This window comes from Pan troglodytes, chromosome 6 (assembly GCF_028858775.2).
Source record: "Pan troglodytes isolate AG18354 chromosome 6, NHGRI_mPanTro3-v2.0_pri, whole genome shotgun sequence".
In the NCBI taxonomy this organism is placed as follows: Eukaryota; Metazoa; Chordata; class Mammalia; order Primates; family Hominidae; genus Pan; species Pan troglodytes.
Genome location: NC_072404.2, coordinates 158,911,226 through 158,934,631, shown reverse-complemented (window position 1 = coordinate 158,934,631; position 23,406 = coordinate 158,911,226). Strand labels below are relative to the sequence as shown.

Genomic DNA, 23,406 nt, shown 5'->3' with positions numbered 1-23,406 from the left:
TGCTAGAGGAACAAATAGAAACCAGGTCTTGCAAGCCTTGTAAGGGATGACAGATAGGTTTCTGTCCTGGAAAAGATGATATATTGGGCTCACTGAGATGGAGAGCACAAGGAAAGCAACCAGTGTGAGGGAAGGACAAGGTGGAGTTGATGAGTTCACTGTTGATTATGTTGACAAGGGGTAGCACACTCAGCAGTCTATGTGATGTGCGTCAGGAGAATCTGGGTAGAGAAATGCCCATGTTAGAGACTGGCATGGCTGATAGAATTCACCAGGATGTTAGAGATTGGCATGGCTGGTAGAAGTCACCAGCATGTTAAAAACTGGCATAGCTGGTAGAAGTCACCAGCATATCTGAGATTTGCATGGCCGAGATCTCCCAGAATGAGCAAGTGCAGTTAGAAGAGCAGCTTCAAGATAAGACCCTGAGGAGCATTAACATTAAAAAAATGAACTGACTTTCTAAGCATAACACAAAACATGAAATTTATTATGTAAAAAATAATCCAAAGCTTTCTCCATGGGACGCCGCTTTCAGCAAACCAAAAAGAGAAAAGAGAAACTTGGAAATTCACATGTAATGAATGAAAGAGGCTCATTTCATTAATACATAAAGAGCTCTTAACAATTAATAAGAAAAAGATAACTCCAAAAAATGGGCAAAGTTATGAATAGACTGTTTATAGAAAAGGAAATGTAAATAGCCCTTACACAGCGGAAAGGTTTCAATCTCATTCATAAGAGAAAGCAAAATAAAATTATAAAGTTGTCAAATTAACAACACTGAAAGATGACTAACACAGAGCAGGAAGGTGAAACAGGCTCTTTTGCATGTTATTAATGAGAGTATAAATTTATACAATTTCTATACAGGGAAAGTGGATGATATTAATTAAAATAAATGGCATGTATTATTTGTTTCAATTTACTTCCAGGGTTTGACTCTACAAATTTATTTGCTTTGTGGGAAAATATGAATCTTCAAAAATATTCATGTCAGCGTTACTTGGATTATCAAAAATCTAGTAATTTCTTAAATATCAATCAATATGTGACCAATTAAATGCATTTTGGTTTATCCCTGTGATGGAATTCTATGCAGCTGCTGAGAAGAATGAAACAGTTTTATCTATGGCAGGTGTGGAACCAGGTCTCATAAAAGTTGTTAAATGAAAAAAGCAAAGCATGTGATTATGTGTATTAAGGAGTCATCCCTCATTCTACTCTTGTCTTCTGGCACATCTCACATTTTCCCTTGTTATTTCCACTCCTGGAATGCTCTTCCCATAGATCTTCCCAACCTGGCTTTTTGTCATTCAGATGCTGTCTCAACTGAAATATTGACTCCTCAAAGAGGCCTTTGTTGAACACCCCATGTAATGTTGCCTCTCTACCCCCTCTCACATTATCATGCTTTAATGTCTAATCATCTGTCATTACTGGAAATCATCTTACTTGCATTTCTACTGCTAATTGCCCATTCCTTCCAACATAAACTCTGTGAAAGGCCATCTGCTTCACTCACCATGGTATTCCCAGTTCCTATCAGTGTCTGGCATGGAATAGAGTCTTAAAAAATTGTTGAATGAATGAGTAAATAAATCAAGGTTTATGGTATGCTAGCATTTATGAGCAAAAATATTTAATTGTAGCTGGGCGCAGTGGCTCATGCCTGTAATCCCAGCACTTTGGGAGGCCACGGCAGGCCAATCACCTGAGGTCGGGAGTTCAAGACCAGCCTCACCAACATGGAGAAACCCCGTCTCTACTAAAAATACAAAATTAGTCAGGTGTGGTGACACGTGCCTGTAATTCTAGCTACTTGGGAGGCTGAGGCACGATAATCGCTTGAACCCGGGAGGTGGAGGTTGCGGTGAGCAGAGATTGCACCGTTGCACTCCAGCCTGGGCAACAAGAGCGAAACTCCATCTCAAACAAATATATATATATATATATACACACACACACACATATATATACACACACATACATATACACATATATATATACACACACATATATAATTGTATGTGCATGTATGTGTCTGTATATTTCCTATGTGTTCTCTATGTGTGCATGTATACACGCAGATAAAGACACACATATTTCTGCCAAAGTAAAAGTTTGGAGACTGGGGAATAGAGGTGGGATAAACCTATGTTTTTCATTGAATACCTTCCTTACATACATGTATGTGTCAGTTATTCAATAAATGCTTTTCAAATAAAAATACAGGATAGGCAGAGGAAGGGGAATACCCAACGGAGTTTTTTTTTAAAAGAGCAATCAGAGAAGTAGAAGAAAATCAAACATATTGTGGTGTCATGGAAACCAAGAAAGGGAATTTCAAGGATGGAGTAATCAACAGTGCCAAAATGATACTGTGATTTCTAGAATAGTATGACTGGAGCCAAAGATGGCTTTTAAGATGCCTACTCCAACCCAGAAAGTACTGAATTCACCTGTACAAACCTCAGCAGTGCATGTGCAAAGGTCTACTGACCAAACAACAAAACACACATACAGAAATGCTGTCTAGCCAGAGATCATATAATGACTGCCACACTCCATCCAGGGTTAAAAGAACACAGAGAACCCATTCAAATCTGTGTAATCAACTGCTGGAATGGGAAATAACATTGTCTTTCATTTTAAATGCTGAAATATTTAACACTGTTTCAAGATTTGTACCCAGATTTGTTTTAATCAGGTAGGGTAAAGTGACAGACACAGAAACAGCTGCCTTTGAAAGAACAGTTTATTACAGTTCCGAAGAGGGGGAGGCAAGCTGTGTCATGCAGGGCCACGTGGAGAGGCATACTGTCTCTTTCTGTCAGGAGACAGAAAGAGAAAGGGAAGACCATGCCCGAGAGACTTGATTGTGGTTTCTATGGGAAGAAATGAGTGAGTGGAGAAGAAAACTTAAGGAAGTCTAAGATAGGATAGTTTGAATAATTTCAGCAGGCTCTGGATGACATGCGTGGTATCTAGTAGTCCAAGACCTCACCCTGGGGTGATTAGGGTGGGGAAAATGTTGACTTGGCATGTGAGAGTTAGATAAAGGAGGTAACTGAGTATATGAGCTCTGGATTGGTTGGTTTGCATCTTAATGACATTCTCACAGGGGACACATTTGCCCCTTCTTCTAAATTTCTACTTGTCCAGTTACCCCAAAGCCTGGGAAAGTATTCACTTACCAGGAACTGCAAACTCTTGGTGATCTAGCCACTTCCCTTCAGCTGAAAGTTGCCACTTCATAGGGACAGAATCTATGCAGTTAAAACAATGGGAACTTTCTCTTCTTAAAGATGTTTGCATACCTAGGAACTAGTTAGCACTGACAGGAGCAGTCTCTCCCAGGCCAACAAGGCCTCCAAGATGTTGAAGCATCATAAAACATAGAAAATAAAAAACATAATTAATACACACAGACCCAAAATGATATGTAAGACAGTGTGCATGGAATAAATTTTTTCTGTAACCCTTCAGCTGGACCACCATTGATTCGAGCTGTCTTTCTATAACAAATCCCATCATGGGTCTGAAAACAATGCCTCACCAAATCCTCTCTTCACCACAGCCTCTTACTTCCCAGCTCTCATTTATTTGCTCTGAGACCATCCCTTGTCACCTTCATCAACAGCTTCAATCCTTTGGCCCAGATGTTCTCTCCACCTGTCTGCCACCTAAATGAAGCTCCTTCACTTTCTTTCAAAATCAAGATCTCTCAGACTAATGTTTAATTATTTGAGCCAACACTCTCAACTCCATTGTCTGTGTTCTACACACCCCATTTACAAACCTCAATCCTATTTTCTGACATCTCTAATACAAATCTGTGAGTGCTCAATACTACTGAAGACAAATCTCATTACTCTATAACAGGGCCACTATAATTGTGTAGGATCCAAACTCAGACGGGCCTCATCCTCTGCTGCCCTGCTATACTGCTATATCAGTGGGCTCCTTCCTTGGCTGCACACTGGAATCACCCAAAGACCTTTAAAACTACTAATGTCTGAGCCTGACACCAGAGATTCTGATTTGCTTGGTGTATTATTCCATTTTCATACTGCTATAAAGAGCTGCCCAAGACTGGGTAATTTGCAAAAAAAAAAAAAAAGAGGTTTATTTGACTCACAGTCCAGCATGGGTGGAGACGCCTCAGGAAATTTGCAATCATGGTGGAAGGTGAAGGGGAAGCAGCAGGCACCTTCTTCATAAGGTGGCAGGAAGAAGTGCCAAGAGAAGAGGAAAGAGCCCCTTATAAAACCATCAGATCTTGTGAGAACACACTCACTATCACGAGAACAGCATGGGGGAAACCACCCCCATGGTTCAATTATCTCCATCTGGTCTCCCTCGGAGAGATTATGCGGATTTGGGGGATTACAATTCAAGATGAGATTTGGGTGGGGACACAAAGCCTAATTATATCACTTGGTCTTGGTGTAAGTCAGGCACTGGGGTTTTCAACAACTCCCTTTAGGTGATTCTAAGGTGTAGTCAAGGTTGAGAGTCACTGCCCTCTAATCATTACTCCAGTCCTTCACAGTGGAAGAGGCTACCCTGCTTCTGCTTAAATTTAACCCTCCTTGAGTTCCAGATCTCATCTTCACCTACCTCCTCAGAGAGCTCATACATTACTTACCGCTACTATCTCCCATGCTTAGAACCCAGGTATATGAACATCTTTAAGGTAGGAAAGTTCCAATTATTCTAATTGCACAGGTTCTTTTTCTTGACATAGCAACTTTCAACTGAGGGGAAGTGGCTAGATCACCGAGTTTGCAGTTCCCAGTCAATGAATACTTCCTACAGAAGGTGGGTAACTGGACAAGTGGACAGTTAAAAGGGGGCTGTAGGGAGGGAACTAGAACACCACTATCCACAAGGAAAAAAGAAAAGGTGAAGTAAATGTGGAAAAATACTTATTAAAATTTAATGAAATTTCTCTGCATATAAGACCATTTCCCACATCTAAGCTAAGGCTCACTGAGAGAAGTAATATTTATGTAGCCCTTTGGGGGGCAACATTTCTCCAGGATATCTGAGTTGTAGGTAACAGCTAAGCCTTTATATTAAGCCTATTAATGACTTAAGTCTTTGCCTAGAGCTTCTGAAGTACCATTCCCACGTAGTGGAGATTAAGATTTTCTATGATCCTCCTGACAATGGACAAATGTACCTCCTTCATCTTACAATGGGACGGGAGGCCTCCTAACCACACAATCTCCCTTAATCCAGCAGTTGGATCCCTCAGCTGCTCCTGGTGGCCATCTTCCCTGCAGTGTCTGCCTCCTCCCCTGGCTGTGCCTGATTGATGGGTCTTACTGACTCACCATAGATGTCCATGTTATCTCCAGCCTTCAGCTGCTCCCTAAAGCAGTTGCTGCCTTCTGGGAAACAATCATGAAAGTGAATTTAATCCATCTTGTCTCATTATCATTAAAGCACACATCACAAAGGGAAAAGTAAAGTGCCTCACCTGAACGTTGCTGGAGCACAGCACCTGTAGAGGCAGGGCTGGGCCTCGGAGAGAAAAGTGGCAGTGCCGTAGCACAGGGGCATTGAGCCAGGCTACCTGGATCTGGATTCTGACCCCTCAAGTTCCTGACTGTGACCTTGGACAAGTTCCTCTAACCTCTCTGGGCCTCTGAGTCTTCAGTGGATAAGCTGGAGTTGACATTAGCACCTGCCTCACAGGGTTGTGATAATCACAGCTAATATAGGAAATATGCTTAGAACAGTGCCTGGCACTGTAAGCTATTATTAGTAGGGCATTATTAATAGCAGATGTTTTCTGGTAGGCAGAATCAGTGCACAAGTCCCGGAGCTGTTCTAAGCAAAGAAAATCACTCGCTTTATACTGCAGGCCCCATACCTTGAAAGGACACACCTTGGAAGAAAAATGGGTATATATTTGGTAGGGCCTGGGCAAGGGGCTTGCTGGTTGGAACAGCAGGAAAAGAAGAAACCAGGTTTCCAGTCTACCTTTTCCACCTCTGCTTGTGTGGGTTCTGGGAAGGTTTCTCTCCCAGACCTCGTATCTTTGCTACTGTTGTTGTCCCTGGACAAATTGGGGATCCCGAGATGGATGTGATTTTGTTTTGCTGAACTGCCCTCTGGCTCTCTTTCCTGTACGTTGGGAAATTCTGAGATGGGAAGACTAGAAAAGTACCTGGAAAGGCTAAGAACTGGCTTAGAAGTAAAGTTGAAGTTAACAGGGTAGACCAATGAGAATTTTGGTGACATTTTTAAAACTTACATCCCTTCAGAGTTATTTAAACAGAAAAAATCATTTATTAGGGAAAGACCCACAGAATCTGTAGGAGGACAATAGAGTTGGGCAAGGATGAAGCCAGGAACCAATGCACAGCACATAGCGGGACTGCTCTAGTGAAGACGCCACAGTTCCGCTGCTAGTGACCAACCATATATCATGTTGGGGAGTCGGATACCAGACCCTCAGCCCTGAGAAGCTCAGTGCTCCATCACATCCTTCTCTCCATAAGATGCCTGCCTCAACACATGACCCTGTCCAGGAGCAGAATCATGCATAGGCATCTAACTGAGGAAGCCTGAGTTACTGGGAAGGAGTCAGCTGTAATGGGGAAAGGGATTTCAGGACATCAAAGATGTCTGGGTGATTTTTAGGAAGGCTTGCAATGTGGTGTGGGAGGAGCCCTCCCTCTCTCACCCCTCAACCTCCACATCAAAATCAATTACCCGTCATTGCACTGGGACTTATGGCCCATGAAGGATGCAATTATATCCTGGCCACAAGGCTAGGGAAGGAAGTCTAAGGAGGTTCAGTCATAATGTGATTATGTTCACAAAATATAGGCCTATTTTCAGCTTTACCTAATGCCACTATTAAACTTGAAAGTCATTGGTCTTTGGCAAAATATTTTGCTGCATGAGTAGTTGAAATTAAAAGCTTCAGCAAAAGAAATTTACTCCCAAATTATTTAAACCATTTTACCCAGAATATTCCTAGAAAACTATGTTATCAAAGAGTACAACATGATATCGTTCATTGTATTTTCCTATAAGGACAATATGATAGAAGGTTGGTTTTCTGACTAAAACTTACCATTAAATTAATCCTCTATATGGCCAAAAATACACCAAAATAAAAGTATTATCAATCTTTGAAATAAAGTAGTGAAATAAGTCTAATTCTTTAAAAAAATCTGTATAAGCAGTACTATTCTTAATGCAAGTGTCCCAATCATAAAAAGCACATATAGATCCTAAAAAATTTAACTTGGTATTATAAACTTAACTATTTTTATAATAGGTTAGATTTAGTAATCTTTTATAAAGTCTAGATTGTTTTTCGTGGAGAGAACTTTAGAATAAATGTTTAGACAGCCTAGACACCTTAAAATTGTTTGTTAAAGATGTTTGAAATAGATATTTTCTTTTTTTTTTTTTTTTAGATGGAGTCTCACTCTGTCAACCAGGCTTGGGTACAGTGGTGTGATCTTAGCTCACTGCAATCTCTGCCTGTTGGGTTCAAGTGATCCTCCTGCCTCAGGCTCCCAATCAGCTAGGACTACAGGTGTGTGCCACCACGCCTGGCTAATGTTTGTACTTTTAGTAGAGAGGGGATTTCACCACGTTGGCCAGGCTGGTCTCAAACTCCTGACCTCAGGTGATCCACCCGCCTCAGCCTCCCAAAGTGCTGGGATTACAGGTGTGAGCCACCACACCCACACTTCTGCTTCTTTAAACATTTCTTTGATAAGCAGAAACCTTCAAAATCATTCTACTGATCTTAATGCTACCTCAAACTAGCAGAGCGGAATTTTAAATCTATGTTTCATGGTGGCTATATTAATAATGATTACAGTGCTTCTCCCACCACAACTCGAAAAACTAAAAAACTCTAAAATCTAACCAGTATCATACATAAAGCTTAGAGTCAGACCTCTGGCTCCATTTAGGACATACTTGACATTGAGCCAGGCTTGTGTGGCCTAACCCAGCCCCAATTCTCTCCTTCCTCAAATGAAATAATATCTATGAAATTTCTTGAAATTAAGCACTGTACAAACATAAATTATTTTTTTTCATGGAAAAAGAAGTGGAACACTCTCCTAGCAAGATGAGAGCTGGAGAGTCATCTTTATTAAGGGAGCTGGGAGAATTTCATTGGATTCCTTTTCATTTGACTTAGAGGTAGATGGAGAGAGGAAGGAGGTCTGTAAGGCAGTTTCTCAGTCAGCACCCCTCACTTTCCTTCTCCATCTTCAAGACAGCTGCTGTATATTCACTATCAACAGGAACAAAGACAAGATGAAAAAGGGCTCCTGTGCCTCTGAATAGCTTCTGGACCTCAATTTACTCTTGGATAATCATTTCTGGCCCCTATACTCACTACCCTCTTTTGACCTCCCTCTGGCTCCAGTGTGCCCATGTCCACCCTACCTGGCCAGAAGATGGCTTCCTGAACTGGACTCTATCGTCACCTTTGTAGAGGGCTTAACCCAGTAGCCCTCTACAGGCTACAGTCAGCTTCCAGGATGTGAGAGAGCACTGAAACTTTCTGCATTTATTGCAAAGCTTGAGGAATAGTTTCAATTAACAGAGCTTCCAAAATATGTCTCACAACCTACCAAGGATGGCATAAAACACCTCAGGTTTGAGGCAGAGAACTCTTGGAACAGTTTGTATTTTGCAAAGGAGAAAAATATGAAAATGTTCAGTTTACAAGGCACAGCAGGATAGAAGTAAATGTGTGAGGAAATAAAATTAATCTCTGTTTCTAGCATTGGCTTGACTGGCACCTTTCTTCTAAACTCTTCAAAGCATTTCAACATAAAAATATCTACTATTCACTGAGGGCTTATCATGGACTGGACACTGTGCTAAGTGCTCTGCATGGATTGTCTCATTTGATCTTCACAAAAGCCCATGAGTCAGGTATTACCATCCTCCCCATTTTACATCAGAAGAAACTGAGGCAGTAGAGACTTTAACTTGCCCATTGCTGCAAATGCACAAGGTAGGAACCAAGATTCAGACTTGCACATTCAGGGTCTAGAACCTACACCTTTAGCCACCAGGCTATGCAGCCTCCAGAGGGGTCTTGGTGGGCTAAGTAGATGAAACAACCTCCACTGCACAGAGTGCATCTGATACTGAAAAAGATTTGAAAATCTTGCGAAAATATCACAGCCACGATGGAATTCCCAGGTCCCAGACCACAAGATCTCAAATCTATTGTAGAAACTAAGGGGAACTGGTTTATTGAACAAGATGAATTCACAAACTGTAATCAGAAAAGTGCTGTGTTCTTTCTCATCTCCATACACTCAAACCTGCACTATGGGGCTAGTCCTTCTCCGTGCCTTGGACTAAATCCATAACAAGTAGCATGAATGTTCTATTTCCTCCCAAAAAATCAAAACGTTTTCATTCACCTTAAGTCCCCAAAACATTCTCACTGCAGTCTTAAAAATATCCAGCCCAAGGTAAAATCAAACCTCTAAACCTTGTTTTAAGATAAAGCTTCTTCTGACTCCCAACCCCAAAAGCTTAAAGTGGGGAATGTTGGCTTCTTCTCTCTTCTATAACCTTCCTAGCTTCCTCACCTCCCTCCCCTGCCTGGCCCCCACTAGACTGCTTCTGACTCCTCATGGGTTAGAGCAGGGGACAGAGACAGGTAAGAAGCAGAAATGTTCTTGTTGATGTGCAGTGGGGGAAGCACTTGGAGAGCAAGAAGGAGATCAGACTCAAGAAGACAAGAGAAAGTATAGAGAACAAAGCTGGAGGATCTTTAATCATGAATTAACCCCAGGGCAACCTGGGATGGGAGTAAGAAAAGAGATTAGAATCTGTGTTAGTTTCCCACTGCTGCTGTAACAAATTGCCACATATTTGTGGCTTAAAACAACATAAATGGATTCTCTCACAGTTCTGGAAGTCAGAAGTTCAAAATCAATTTTACTGGGCTAGGGTCAAGGCATTGGCTGGGCTTGTTCCTTCTGGCAGCTTCAGAGGAAAACTCATTTCCTTGCCTTTTTTCAGCTTTTAGTGGCTGCCGGCATTCCTGGGCTTGTGACCTCTTCCTCAGGTCATTCTAACTTCTTGCTTCTACCTTCACATCTCTTGGCCTTTGGCATGGGCTGCCAGTCATCCTGTTCCATTCAGCTCTTCATGGATACAGCCGACTGGGGCTGTGGATGTATGTGGGCAGGGGAGGGAATGAAGAAATGCAGCCAGGATAGGGCACACCACAGCACCAAGCAGCTACAACATAATCAGATTGTGAGCATTAAACAGAAGGCATGTGGAGTAGTTTTCTAAAGCAGCCTGTTTGATTCTTTGTAAAAGGCCCTTCACGGTTTCCCCAGCTTGATATGGGCTTGGCCCTAAAGAGGAGACGGAGGCAGAAAGATCTGATGCTGGTGTTCCTGCCTGTCTCTCTAAAGACCCTTGTGATTATATTGGGCAAACCTGGCTAACCCAGGATAATCTCCTCATCTCAAAATACTTAATCACACCTGCAAAAATCCCTTTTGCCATAGAAGATAACAGTCATAGACTTGGGAGATTAGGACAGAAGGTGGACACATGTGCAGGGCCATTATTCAGCCTATCACCAGGTCCAAAATGTTAGGGAAAAATTGAGGCAAATGCTTAGGCCTGGAGGGGAGCCAGAAGGCTCTAGAAATAAAAACGAGTCAGCTTCCTTAACTCAAGGCCAGGAAGCAAACTCTATCTAAAGAGCAGGAAACACCCAGCCAGCACTCTTTTCTCTGCTCCTTTTGAGTATTAAGACACGTCATTTTGCTGAATTCAGTCATGGAAAAGATCTTGACAGCAGAAAGACACTGCTTCTGCTTTTGCAAACCTCTGTGTGGAATTACACAATGCCAGAGCACAAAGAGACCTTCGCCTTCTTCCATTGCAACCACTCTTTTTTTTTTTTTTTGAGAGGGAGTCTCACTCTGTCTCCCAGGCTGGAGTGCAGTGGCATGATCTCAGGTCGCTGCAACCTCCACCTCCTGGCTTCAAGTGATTCTCCTGCCTCAGCCTCCCAAGTAGCTGGGACTACAGCAGGTTCGTGCCTCCATACCCAGCTAATTTTTTGTATTTTTAATAGAGACGGGGTTTCACCATGTTAGCCAGGATGGTCTCCATCTCCTGACCTCGTGATCTGCCTACCTTGGCCTCCCAAAGTGCTGGGATCACAAGCATGAGCCACTGCACCTGGCCGTTTGCAACCAGTTTCTTTTAGAAAGGAATGTGAGAGGCAGCATGATCTAGTGAAAAATGCCCAATATTTGAAATTTGACATCGAGCATATCCCAGTTTTCATCTTGGCTGGCTCTTTACCAGTTGTCTACCTCTGGCCCAGTCTGTGTCCACCTTGCAGAACTGTTCTGAATGTGACAGAATAACATTTTCTTTTCCTCACTCCTGAGACATGACACAGATTCTGTCCCATCTTTACAGCCGAGCCCGTATCAGGCTGGGGAAACTGAGAAGGGCCTTTTAAAAAGAATCAAATAGGCTGCTTTAGAAAAATATTCCACATCGGCCAGGCGCGGTGGCTCAAGCCTGTAATCCTAGCACTTTGGGAGGCCAAGGTGGGCCGATCACCTGAGGTCAGGAGTTCAAGACCAGCATGGCCAACATGATGAAACCCCATCTCTACCAAATATACAAAAATTATCCAGGCATGGTGGCAGGTGCCTGTAGTCCCAACTACTTGGGAGGCTGAGGCAGGAAAATCACTTGAACCCAGGAGGTGGAGGCTGCAGTGAGCCAATATTGCATCACTGCATTCCAGCCTGGTTGACAGAGTAAGACTCTATCTCAAAAAAATAAAATAAAATAAAATAAAATAAAATAAGAAAAAGAAAAGGAAAATATTCCATGTGCCTTGTGTTTAGTGCTCAGAATCTGATTACCTTGTAGCTGCTTGGTGCTGCGGTGTGCCCTGTCCTGGCTGCGTTTCAGCAGGACGAGCTGAATAATGAAGAGAAGAGATGCCCAATTCTCTGTCCAAGATGGACACCATATGGAGAATTGCAGGCACAAGGATAACAGTTAGAGAAAAACAGATCAATCTATATTTTCTTTATTAATTCCAAATTTCTGAAGCCCTGAGGCACCTACATCAAAACCCACAACCTTTGGATTTGAACACTGAGATTTTGATAAACTAGGGAACTCAGGATATGACATAAGGGAAATCTTCCATTTCATTAGAGGGCAAAACCTTCTCTTTCTGACACAGACTTGGGAATAAATAAAGGAAGAGAAAGGTAGAAGAAGCAGACATTCAAATATATGTGTTCTAAACAGCCCTCCAAGGGACTGAGGCCCTGAGGATGAAGAGATAGGATAAGAAGAGGCCAAAGGTGGAAATACTTTCCTGATCCCCATTCAGAGCCCTACCAAGAGACTGTTGTTCAGGGTGACCTAGAAACTCCAAAGATGTTGAGGGACAATAGAAAAGCAGCAGTGAAGGAGGATGGCAGGCAAGCCAATCTGAGCATGCTCCCGGCTCCCTAGAATATGGAATTCATGCCTCAAGTTCCTGTTTGTCTCGAATGGGAGGTGCAGATACAGGAAGCAGCTGGGAGCTCAACCAAAGAACATGCCAGAGGGGATCAGCTTGGTGGAGAAAATGTGGCCATATCACTGAGAGCTACAGAATGGACTTCCCAACTCAGGGCTCCAGAAGAAATCAGTCATGTCTGGGAGGTGATGTGTGTGTGTTTGGGGGAATCACAGCATTGGAAAACCAGAAGTGGGACCATTTCAACAAGAAGATGGCCACCAAGCCTTGACAAAGCCAAGACAACAAACAGTGCATAGGTTCCTTGGCCACAGCCTCCAACAGTGGATGACACAGGTTGGATCCACATAAACTATGTCTCAACAGAAACCTGCCACGTGAATAAGCAAAGATACGAGTGGTTGTCCAGCTGCAGAAGCCAGCACCAGGACCAGCACAAAATAAGAGTGATTCTACACATCCATTCAAAACCCCACGAGTCAGTACTATCAGGTTTTGTCTTATACCCAGAAGCCCTGTTGATAAGGAAGAAAAAGAAATATACCACTCTGATATAAGGTAGAACTTCAAATTAATTAAATATTTACCTGGAAAGATCATTTTAAGTTAACAGAGACCATTTATACTGTAAAAAAAACTAAGATACCTTTAATTGGTATATTATATTGTTTGCTTTTTGTCTTCTTTCTACAGTACCCAACAGAATGGAGACTCAAGAAAATAATATCATTATAGAAAACAAAATAGCTACGTCTTCAGGGAACATCAGTAAAGAGTGTTCAAATTCATTATCCTAGCATATAGACAAGTTGATCTTGAAGTAAAAATTGTCCTGGACTTCATGTTTGCACTTGTAATTTATTAAGGAAAGACTTCTTTTCTAGAAATGGAATGTATAGTGCCCGTTCAATGTTAATACATAATAAGGAAATTATGTAAAGTTTCAATTAGATGATTCTTATAAAGCTTTTAGTATTCATTGAATTTTAGTTACTCATCCTCATTAAGTGTTTTCCCCTAAGTCATTTATGAGAAAAGACCAAAGCATAGAAATGCCACTTTAAATTTTTCCTACATGTAGAGATAGGAAACAGAACAGTATTCTAACCCAGTCATGCCAGAGCTAATTCATGATGAGTTGTATCCAAGGCTGTTGAAGCTGCTGTCAAGCATAGCAGTCATCAGTTCCGGTAAAATGCTTCCCAGAAGGTACCTTTTACATTCACTGGGAAAGATGAGGAAACGTTAATTCTGGTAAAAATGGAAAGGAAAGAACTGAATGGAAAGGTTAGTAACTGAGACCCAGAAATAGTAGTTCCCCGGGAGTGAACTAAATTATTGCTAGTAACAGGAAAGTCTTGAGGCAAGGAGATACTAGGGTGGGGAAGGAGAGAGTAGGAAAGTGGGTAGTGGTGGGGCAGTTCCAAAGGAGTGAAAGAGGGGAAAGACCCAGGTGAGCAGCAGGCCTGGGCCCACACAGATATCACAGGAAATCAATTATGTCCAAGGCTGTGGGTCTTTCATTGCCTTCTTCAGGGAAACTCCTGGTATTGGTCAATCTCAAAGGAAATGTTGTAATGCACACGCTGAAAAACACAGACTTCTGCAGGACCTTTAGGTCCAATTCCACCATTTGGTTTTACAAACAAAGAAACTAAGACCCAGGGAGATTAGGTGACTTGTCAAAAGTCATAGAGCAATTTGTACCAAAGCCGGAGTAAAACCCATTGTCCTGCCTCTAGTCCAGGGTGTTTGCCACCATAGAATATTTCCAGATTTATTTTTTATGGTATAAATAGTCAAAAACCTATAGTTATATCTACTTTGCTGAGATACAGTTTTAATTGTATCTTTCCTTGAATGCTCACTTATGTTGCCCAAAGGCTATTCAGTAGTGCCAGGCATTAAGACAGCAAATTGATTTCCTAATATCACTATCTCAATGTGATATGTCTATATCAGATATGTGAATTTTTAAAATTTCATTTGGATTCCTATGAGAGAAAAAATATGTGTTTATTATAAACATTTAAAAATATTTGTAATAGTTTGTTCTCTCATTGTTATAAAGAACTACCTGAGACTGGGTAATTTATTAAGAAAAGAGGTTTAATTGACTCACAGTTCCACAGACTGTTCAGGAAGCATGGAGAGGAGGCCTCAGGAAACTTATAATCATGGTGGAAGGTGAAGTGGAAGCAGGCACATCTTACATGGCCAGAGCAGGAGGAAGAGAGAGAGCGGGGAGGTGCCACACACTTTCAAATAACCAGATCTTGTGAGAACTTAACTCACTATTGGAAAACAACAAGAGGGAAATCTGCCCCCATGATCCAATCATCTCCCACCAGGCCCCTCCTCCAACACTGGGGATTACAGTTTGACATGAGATTTGGGCGGGGACACAAATTCAAGCCATATCAATATTGATAAGCTAAAAATAAGAAAACAAAAATATCTATAATCCTATCACCCAGAGATTAACCCACTGACATTTTATGGTCATCCTGCCTGTTCTTTTTCTACTTTTCAATCTTTATATACATCCAACTGTATATATATTATATTTCCTACTATTTTCTAACCTACTTTGTAAAAAAAAAAATCTAGTTACATGTTTTCTGTAACCTTAGTGCTTGGAAAAGTAAGAAGGATGCATTTTTCTTTTTTACCAGCAGGGAAACATTTTTATTAGATGAGAGTAGGAGGTAGTGCGGAGGATGGTCCCCAACAGTTCTTTTCCTTTACACTGGAGTCACCTGTGTCAGCTCATACCGAGTCTGCCTTTGAAGTGCATCAGGGGTCCCACCTCTCAGATGTCATTCTCTTCTTCTTCCCCCTCATGGTGCCCTTGGTTTTCTTTTTACTGCTGCTCTCCTCCTTAACCTTTGGCTACAACTCTCAGTCAGAAGTTCTAGCAGTTTTCTCCATCCACAGACCTTGAGGTGGGGAAAGCTTCAGGCCCTGTGAGGTCCTGAGCTTACCTGGGCAGTGGAAGCAGCAGAGATAAACCCAAGATTCTTCAGGTCTTGCCCAAAGGGGAAGAGCATGAAGTTAAACAACAGTTCCCTAGTCCATTGTCATTACAATGACAAATCTTCCAGGTAAGTAAACCTTTATCTTGCAATATTGGCCAATTGTTATTAAAAAAATTTAGTGGGTTATACACTGATGTCTCTCTTTTTTCTCCCCATTTTACCAAAGACTCATGTTCTATTACTATAGAAATAAATAGTTAAATATTGGGAATAAAACCTCATCCTGACCCATTGTTTCCTCTGCTCCTTCTAGTAATTCCAGTGAAGAAATTAAAACTTTGTGGAAGATGGCCAAGAACTGGGAGATCAGTATTAGGAAAGCTGATAAAGAAAAAACTTCTAGTAATATGAAAATATGCAAAGGAAACACAACAGGAATGTGATGTGGGAGACCATCAAAGAACCTGCAGAACTATTTTAATGACTGTGAACTTGAGACTTCTCAATGGCTCCCAGGCCATGGATGTGATGATTCTAATGTGCGATGTGTCCTCACCACTCTAAAACTAGATGTCATTGTCACTAAAACTAGGTGTGTGGGAGGAGGGGTGAAGGTGCTTTCATTTTCTTCCTTTAGGAAGGAGACCAGGTTCTAAAATTTTAGTTTCTCTTTCCTATCTCAATTACTTTCAGTCCCTTCTCACCAGTCAGAAAAGTAAATGTTTCTGAATCCCAACTTCTACCAAAAGTCCTCAGTGATGCCACAGCATTGAAGGGCAGTAAAAGATATAAAAGAGTTACAGAAGGGCTCGTTATGCTAGGAACTAGAAGGACAATTAAAAGTTGAAATAAAATGTTTTTAGAATATGTATTCCACAGGGAACTTAGCAGAGGAGGGAGCTGTGGTTGCAGAGAAGTAGCTGTGGGGAAGAATGAGTAAGAAACACACCAAGAGCAAGTAATTTCCCTCTGGGGATGCCTAAATTCTGAAAAGTTATCAGCTAATACTGACAAAGCCTGCATCACCAAGAAGAGGATGAACAACTGTATCAAGGACTTTCTAAGAGACGTACATCTCCACATTCAATATGTCCTGTGCATGAAGTGAGCACTCAGCCTTGGTGAGTCACCCACAAGGAAGGCTAAGAGGAGGTGGTAGGAGGATAAAGCCCAAATTCCTGGGAGCACCTGGGACTGTTTTGTGATCCTCCACTGTGTTTTTCTCACTGGTTGTAGTTGGAGGCTCTTTGAATTCCTCCCGTGACCTAGATGATATAAATCAGTGTTTTCAAGCCACTTGATAGAGTCCTAGTTCTTGTCAGTCACCAAATCAACAGCATAAACTGAAGTGCTCAGTATATGTAGATATACATTTTAAAAACTAAATAATGGAAGTCAAAAGGGAGATGACTCTTTTCTTGGCCTTAAGGCATTTCTATTCTGTTGGAGATAAGAAGGAATGGAGAAGGGCTTGGATTGGTATAAGAACCAAAGATAGACATAGACCTTCATCTTTTCTTGATAAAGAAGATGGTGAGAAGTGTCTGTTCATATTCTTCACCCACTTTTTGATGGGGTTGTTTGTTTTTTTCTTGTAAATTTGTTTGAGTTCATTATAGATTCTGGATATTAGCCCTTTGTCAGATGAGTAGATTGCAAAAACTTTCTCCCATTCTGTACGTTGCCTGTTCACTCTGATGGTAGTTTCTTTTGCAGTGCTTAGGAAGGAGGCTTACGTATCAGAAGGCTACCAGCCTTTCGGCCTTGGCCCAAGTAGTTTTGCCATTTCTACTGGTGTAGTCCTCTTCCCCGTTTCCTTAGTCTCTGGTTTTGAGTCAATTAGTCCCGTTCATTGACACCTCCCCAATCAGCTATGTGTGCGATCTGAATCCTTTGAACCCAAAACCCACTAACTCATATCTCATTGCCTACAGTCCCACTAGCTATGCATGCTTAGAGCAATCAAAGACCAAAGGATCTATTTTTCCCTTCTATACTACTTTAAACCACAGATTATGTATATTCACTTATCACAAATCTTTAGAGCTGGAAGAAATCTTAATGTACCTAATCTAACTTGCTCATTCTGTAGATGAAGAAACTGTGGCTTTAAAATGTAGCAATGTACCCAATGGATACGTAGATGGTTTACTGATACAGCTTGAAGCCCAGGCCTCCTTATATGAATCTTAGCATACCTTAAACCTCATCTACTTTTTTAAGAGGCAAGAGCACTATTTCTTGTTTTTGTTTTGTTTTGTTTTTTGTTTCTACTTTATTATTTCTACAGATCTGCTGAGCTGATTACATAGCCAGACTCTATGTCTCCTCTTACCAGATGTCTTCATCAAGCTTCCTCTGAAAACTCCCCTGATAAGGTCATGATGACTCACTCTTTCTATTCTCCCTGCAGGCTGAGTTCCTAAGCAGGAGACCAGACTGATTGATTTGTTATCCCAATACCTTCCACTGGACCAGGCGCTAATCAGTGCTCAGTACATGTTTACCAAGGTGAGAAAAGTGGAATAAAATTCTCTGTCCCAAAAAGCTAAGAACGAGGACATCTATCAATAAAAATAGTTTTTCATCATCTAAAAACATCACCAAAATGTATTGGAATAAAATAGTACTAAGTTCACACTGTGTGCAGAGCATGTACTACCTACTCACTGAGTACAGGTGAACCCCCTACTTTGATTCTTCACTATATTTAACAGGGTCTCTGTAATTAGGTGGTTTAAGCAATATAATGTATTTCAAGGGGCTTTATGACTCACATTCTGATAACTTTCTGACGTTTATAGCACATATTCTATTGTTTCTTGTCCCCATGGCACTGGGTAGACTTTACCTCTGTAATTTGGACTTGTTGAGCATAGTAACAGCCACTTATGTTTACTTATACTTTACAAAGCACATTCATATTCATTTGTTCATCTGATCTTACTTAAAATGTTGTGAGATAAGCATTATTATTATTCATGCATTTCAAATGAAGAAACTGAGGCTCAGAGAGGTCTAGTAAGTTGCACATAGCAGACTAATGGAAGAGGCAAACTCAAACTCAGACCCCTTGACTTATTTAAAGCTTTACCCCCACACCACATGTCTTTCTCTTCAAGGATAGATGGCTGTCCTGAGCTTCCCATCTGAGGTTCCTCAGGTGCCTCCCTTCCTAGACTACAGCTTTTCAGAACTCCTTCCCACCCTTCACTCATGGGCTTGGGGAGAGCTAGATGTGCAGGGCAGCCCTGACCCTTGTTCCAGCTTAGTCTCCAGGTAGATCTGAGACCTGGGCAAATCACCTTAGCCCTCTTCCTTGGTTTCCTTGTTTATAAAATGAAAGGAATGAAACACTTAGCCTCTATATTTCTTTTCATTTTAAACAGTTGTGGTTACCTTCTGGAGGGTATCTCAATCCTTGAGGACAACTCTGAAGGTGAAGATTCTGTCTATAGTAACAAGCAGCATACTGATCATAGTAGATCAGCATTGAGTTACTTCTGCTGATACAAGGGAACCATCTCCCTAGGGCAGCAGTCAAAATTCCGGCCCCTGGCTCTGACCCTAGAACCTGATCTCCAACCTTGAGAACCCAAGGCCAGTTTCTATTCTTAGCAGTTTCTACAGTGACACCTTCTGGCCACTGCAGGACCAAGGTTGAATGGAGACAAGATGCCAGCTCCATCCAGGTCCTCTCTGCTCTCTCCCTCCACCAATGTTTCCAGCCAGAAGAAACATAAATTAAATTATGCATTTCAGCTTTCTTGCATTTTATTCTGTGGTTCTGCTCTCATTTTCTTAATGCAGATGTATGGCATTTGTCCTCTGGCTGTAGTGGCTTGCACAAACATGCTCTCATTAGATTCTCAGATTTGACCAAAATCCATTTTTAAAAATTTATTATTTGATCCTCTGGCACTGCTGATTTTCTAAACACAAATCCCTAACATTGAAAGGTGGAATTTCCTAGAGGTTGGTTGAAAGCATAGTGCCTGATATACTCAATAATGTTTTAATAAATGAATCAGTTTGTTAATTAAATTTTTTAAGAGCAGGAAATACATCTGGAGATTATATTTATATTAAGAAAAAGTGATGGCACTTAATTTTATTTTTCAAGAGGACCAGTCAGCATGGTAGAAGGGAGATGACCTGGTACAACCTTGGCTGACAAGGGAGAATTCACTCTGTTTGAAAAGATTCCGTGGGTTTCTATCACCTCATACTCAGTAGTAATACATGAGTATCATTGGTTTTCGAACGCTTGCATCACAACATTACTTTGTTAATCATTTGTTTAAACATCTAAATAAATGCCTGAAACTCACTATATAAATTGCATGTTATTAAGGAGTAAGGCATAACTACTGTCATAATTTAATTACAAAGCTCCAAATTTAATTAGCCAAATACTAACCTTGTTCTTCTCCTTCATAGCACTTAGCACAATTATACTTAATTAATTATTTGTAATTATTGATGTAATCTCTGTGTCCCTAGATAAATTATAAGAATCAAGAAAGCAAGGGCCCGTGTTTCTATCTTTCTTACTTACCAGCAGGTAACCAATGCCTGGCACAGACCCTGGCACACCAGCAGGGGATTAGTAGATATTGGTTTCAAGGACTTCAGCTTTATCTGGACTTGTGGGAGAAATGAAAAGGATGTGAGAGGATTCCTGTCTGGACTTGGTGGACCCTAGAAGAAGCAGGAAGAGCAGCTCAATCCAGAGTTAAGAAATGAGCTGAGAAACCCTAGGACATGCCTACAGTTCTCAAGTGTCTGATTACAATACTTTACCCACTGCTTCCCCACAGTGAAGAATCCTTCCTTTCTTTCATATCTTCCACATTCCTTCCCTCCTTTTCCATTTTCCTATTGTCTTTCCTTAGTTTTTCTTTGCTTCTCTCATCCTTTCTTCTCTATCATTCCTTCTACATTGATAGATTACCTCCTACACAACTGTAACTGTGCTCAGTCCTAGACGTGAAAGGATGGCCAAAACAGGGACTTTGTCCTTCAGAACCTCTCAGAATTTGGTTTAGTGTCAGAAACCAAATGTCCTTTTCTCCAAGACCTTTGCATTCCCTCCTAACCACCTAGATTGAAGAAGTGAGGTTCAATGTCCCAACTGGGAAGGGACAACATAACCTGGGTGAGTGAGTTCATCCTAATGGGTCTCTCCAGTGACAGGCAGACCCAGGCTGGACTCTTTGTCTTATTTGGGGCTGCCTACCTGCTGACCCTGCTGGGCAATGGGCTCATCCTGCTCCTGATCTGGCTGGACGTGAGACTCCACCTGCCCATGTATTTCTTCCTCTGCAACCTCTCACTTGTGGACATCTGCTACACCTCCAGCAGGGTCCCTCAGATGCTGGTGCACTGCACCAGCAAAGAAAGACCATCTCCTTTGCCCGATGTGGGACCCAGCTCTTTTTCTCCCTGGCCCTCGGAGGGACTGAGTTTTTGTTGCTGGACGCAATGGCCTATGACCGCTACGTGGCTGTTTGCGACCCCCTGTGTTACATAGAAGTGATGAGCCCAAGGCTCTGCATGGCACTGGCAGCTGTCTCTTGGCTAGTGGGCCTGGCTAATTCTGCTATGGAGACGGCACTGACCATGCACCTGCCTACCTGTGGGCACAACGTGCTGAACTATGTGGCCTGTGAGACACTGGCACTGGTCAGGTCGGCCTGCGTGGACATCACCTTCAATCAGGTGGTCATAGTGGCCTCCAGTTTGGTGGTGCTGCTGGTGCCCTGCTGCCTGGTCTCGCTGTCCTACACCCTCATTGTAGTTGCCATCCTGCGGATCCGCTCCACCCAGGGGCGCCGCAAGGCCTTCGGGACCTGTGCCTCCCACCTCACTGTGGTTTCCATATCCTATGGGATGGCCCTCTTTACCTACATGCAGCCTCGCTCCATGGCCTCAGCTGAGCAGGAAAAGGTGGTGGTACTCTCTTATGCTGTGGTGACCCCCATGTTGAATCCTTTCATCTACAGTCTGCGGAACAAGGATGTGAAGGCAGCTCTGAGTCGAGCTCTGATGAGGAGCTCTGAATTAAAACATTAGAGAGTGGTTTGAGTAACAAGAAGGCCTCACTCTGAAAACAGTGGGCATTGGACTGTGCTCTCCAGTATAACATGTGTACGCATGTGTATGTATGTGTGTGCATCTGTGTGTGTGTGCATGTGTATGTGTGTGTGTGTGCATGTGTATGTGTGTGTGTAAGGGAACAGGTGGGAGGACCACAAACTGTACTACTCTCTTTTGAGGTAATAGAAAAGTGGATTTTATCCGGACTTTATCTTTGGCCCATGCCTTATTCCCAATGTGAATTACAACAACTTAAAAATACATGCACCCTACAGAAAGTTAAATGAAATATATTCATTTTCTTAAATGAAAGAAAGGGGGAGGGAGGAGAAAAGATATACCAGTGTATATGAATTAGGAAGAAAGATTAAATTAGAAGTCAGGGCAGTGCACAAAATGTATTCCAAGAAAGTCTATTTCTTGGTAAAAATATTTAAATATATGTTTCTGTAGTAAGTGAGAAAAGGAGGGAAAAAAGCTTTAAGTTACAAAATTCGCTGTGCCCATAGGATCAAACAGGCCTTAGGTCAGAGGTGCAAAGGCCACCCTAGTAACTCACACATGGTCCAGCCCAGCTCACTAGGGTGGGGGATTCACCCATGGGTTTGGAGCCAAAGTCACAGTAATGATCTCTCAGCTCTGATGAGTGTGACTGGGCTGTGTGCCAGTCACATGAGCGTCCCTCTGCTTGTTTCCCTTTCAAATGTGCAGTGGTGGCAAATTGCTGGCCAGAAAGTCAGATATGCGGGACCTCAAACAAACATCTTGTATGCAATCAGGTCTAAGAATATCCTCTTGTGAACATTGAGGGCTGTGCTCAGAGCTCATCCTGACTGGGAGGCCATGCTATGCACGATTAGAGTCAGCCATGGGATTCAGCAAAGAAAGAATCCGGCTTCCTCATTGGGGATAGTTTTGTTCCACTCTTTTAATACACAAATTTTTGAGCTCTAAAATCCTAGATCATAAAGCAAAGCCGTGATGATTTTATTCTGAAAAATGTTTAAAATAATCTTTTAAAAATCAGACTAAAACATCTCCTTAACTAAATATTATGAATCTCTGGTTTGTCTTGACCACAAAAGAAAACAAACAAACCAAAACAAGCAAAGAAACAACAACAACGAAAAAACAAACTGAAAACAGTTCAAACTTTTACTTAATCTGTTGCAACAAAGCTAAAGGGTTGAAAAACAGGAAATGAAGAGCACCCTTTAAAACTGCTGTTAAAACTTTTTAATTGCGGTAAGGCTCACATATCACATGATTCACAGTTTTTGCCATTTTAAAGCGGATAATTCATTGACATCTAGTCAATGAATCCACAGTGTTGTGCAACCTCACCTCTATCTGCCCCAAAACACGTTCAACACCCCAAAAGGATACCACACACTCAGTAAGCAGTCCTGCCCACCACTAACCTGGTTTCTGTCTCTATGGATTTGCCAGTTTTGGACATTTCATATAAAGGGAATCATGCAGTATGTGGCCTTTTGTGTCTAACTTCTCACTTAGCATAATGTTTTTGAGGTCTCTCCATATTGTAGTACGTAGTAGTGCTTCGCTTCTTTTTATGGTTGAATACTATTCCATTGTGTGGATATAACACATTTGTTTATTCGATCATCAGATAGTGGACATTTGAATTGTTTCTACCTTTTTGCTATTGTGAATAGTGCTACTATGAACATTCATGTACAATTTTTTGTTTGAATACCTGTTTTCAATTCTTTTGAATATTTACCCAGGAGTAGAAGCACTGGGTCATATGATAATTGTAAGTTCAAC

The 23,406-nt window shown here is 41.7% G+C and overlaps 1 pseudogene; it reads left to right on the top strand.

Annotated features, from left to right (window-relative positions):
- The first annotated feature begins 20,644 nt into the window (after positions 1 to 20,644).
- LOC472564 (olfactory receptor-like protein OLF3) lies at positions 20,645 to 21,594 on the top strand (annotated as a pseudogene).
- The last annotated feature ends 1,812 nt before the right edge of the window (positions 21,595 to 23,406 follow it).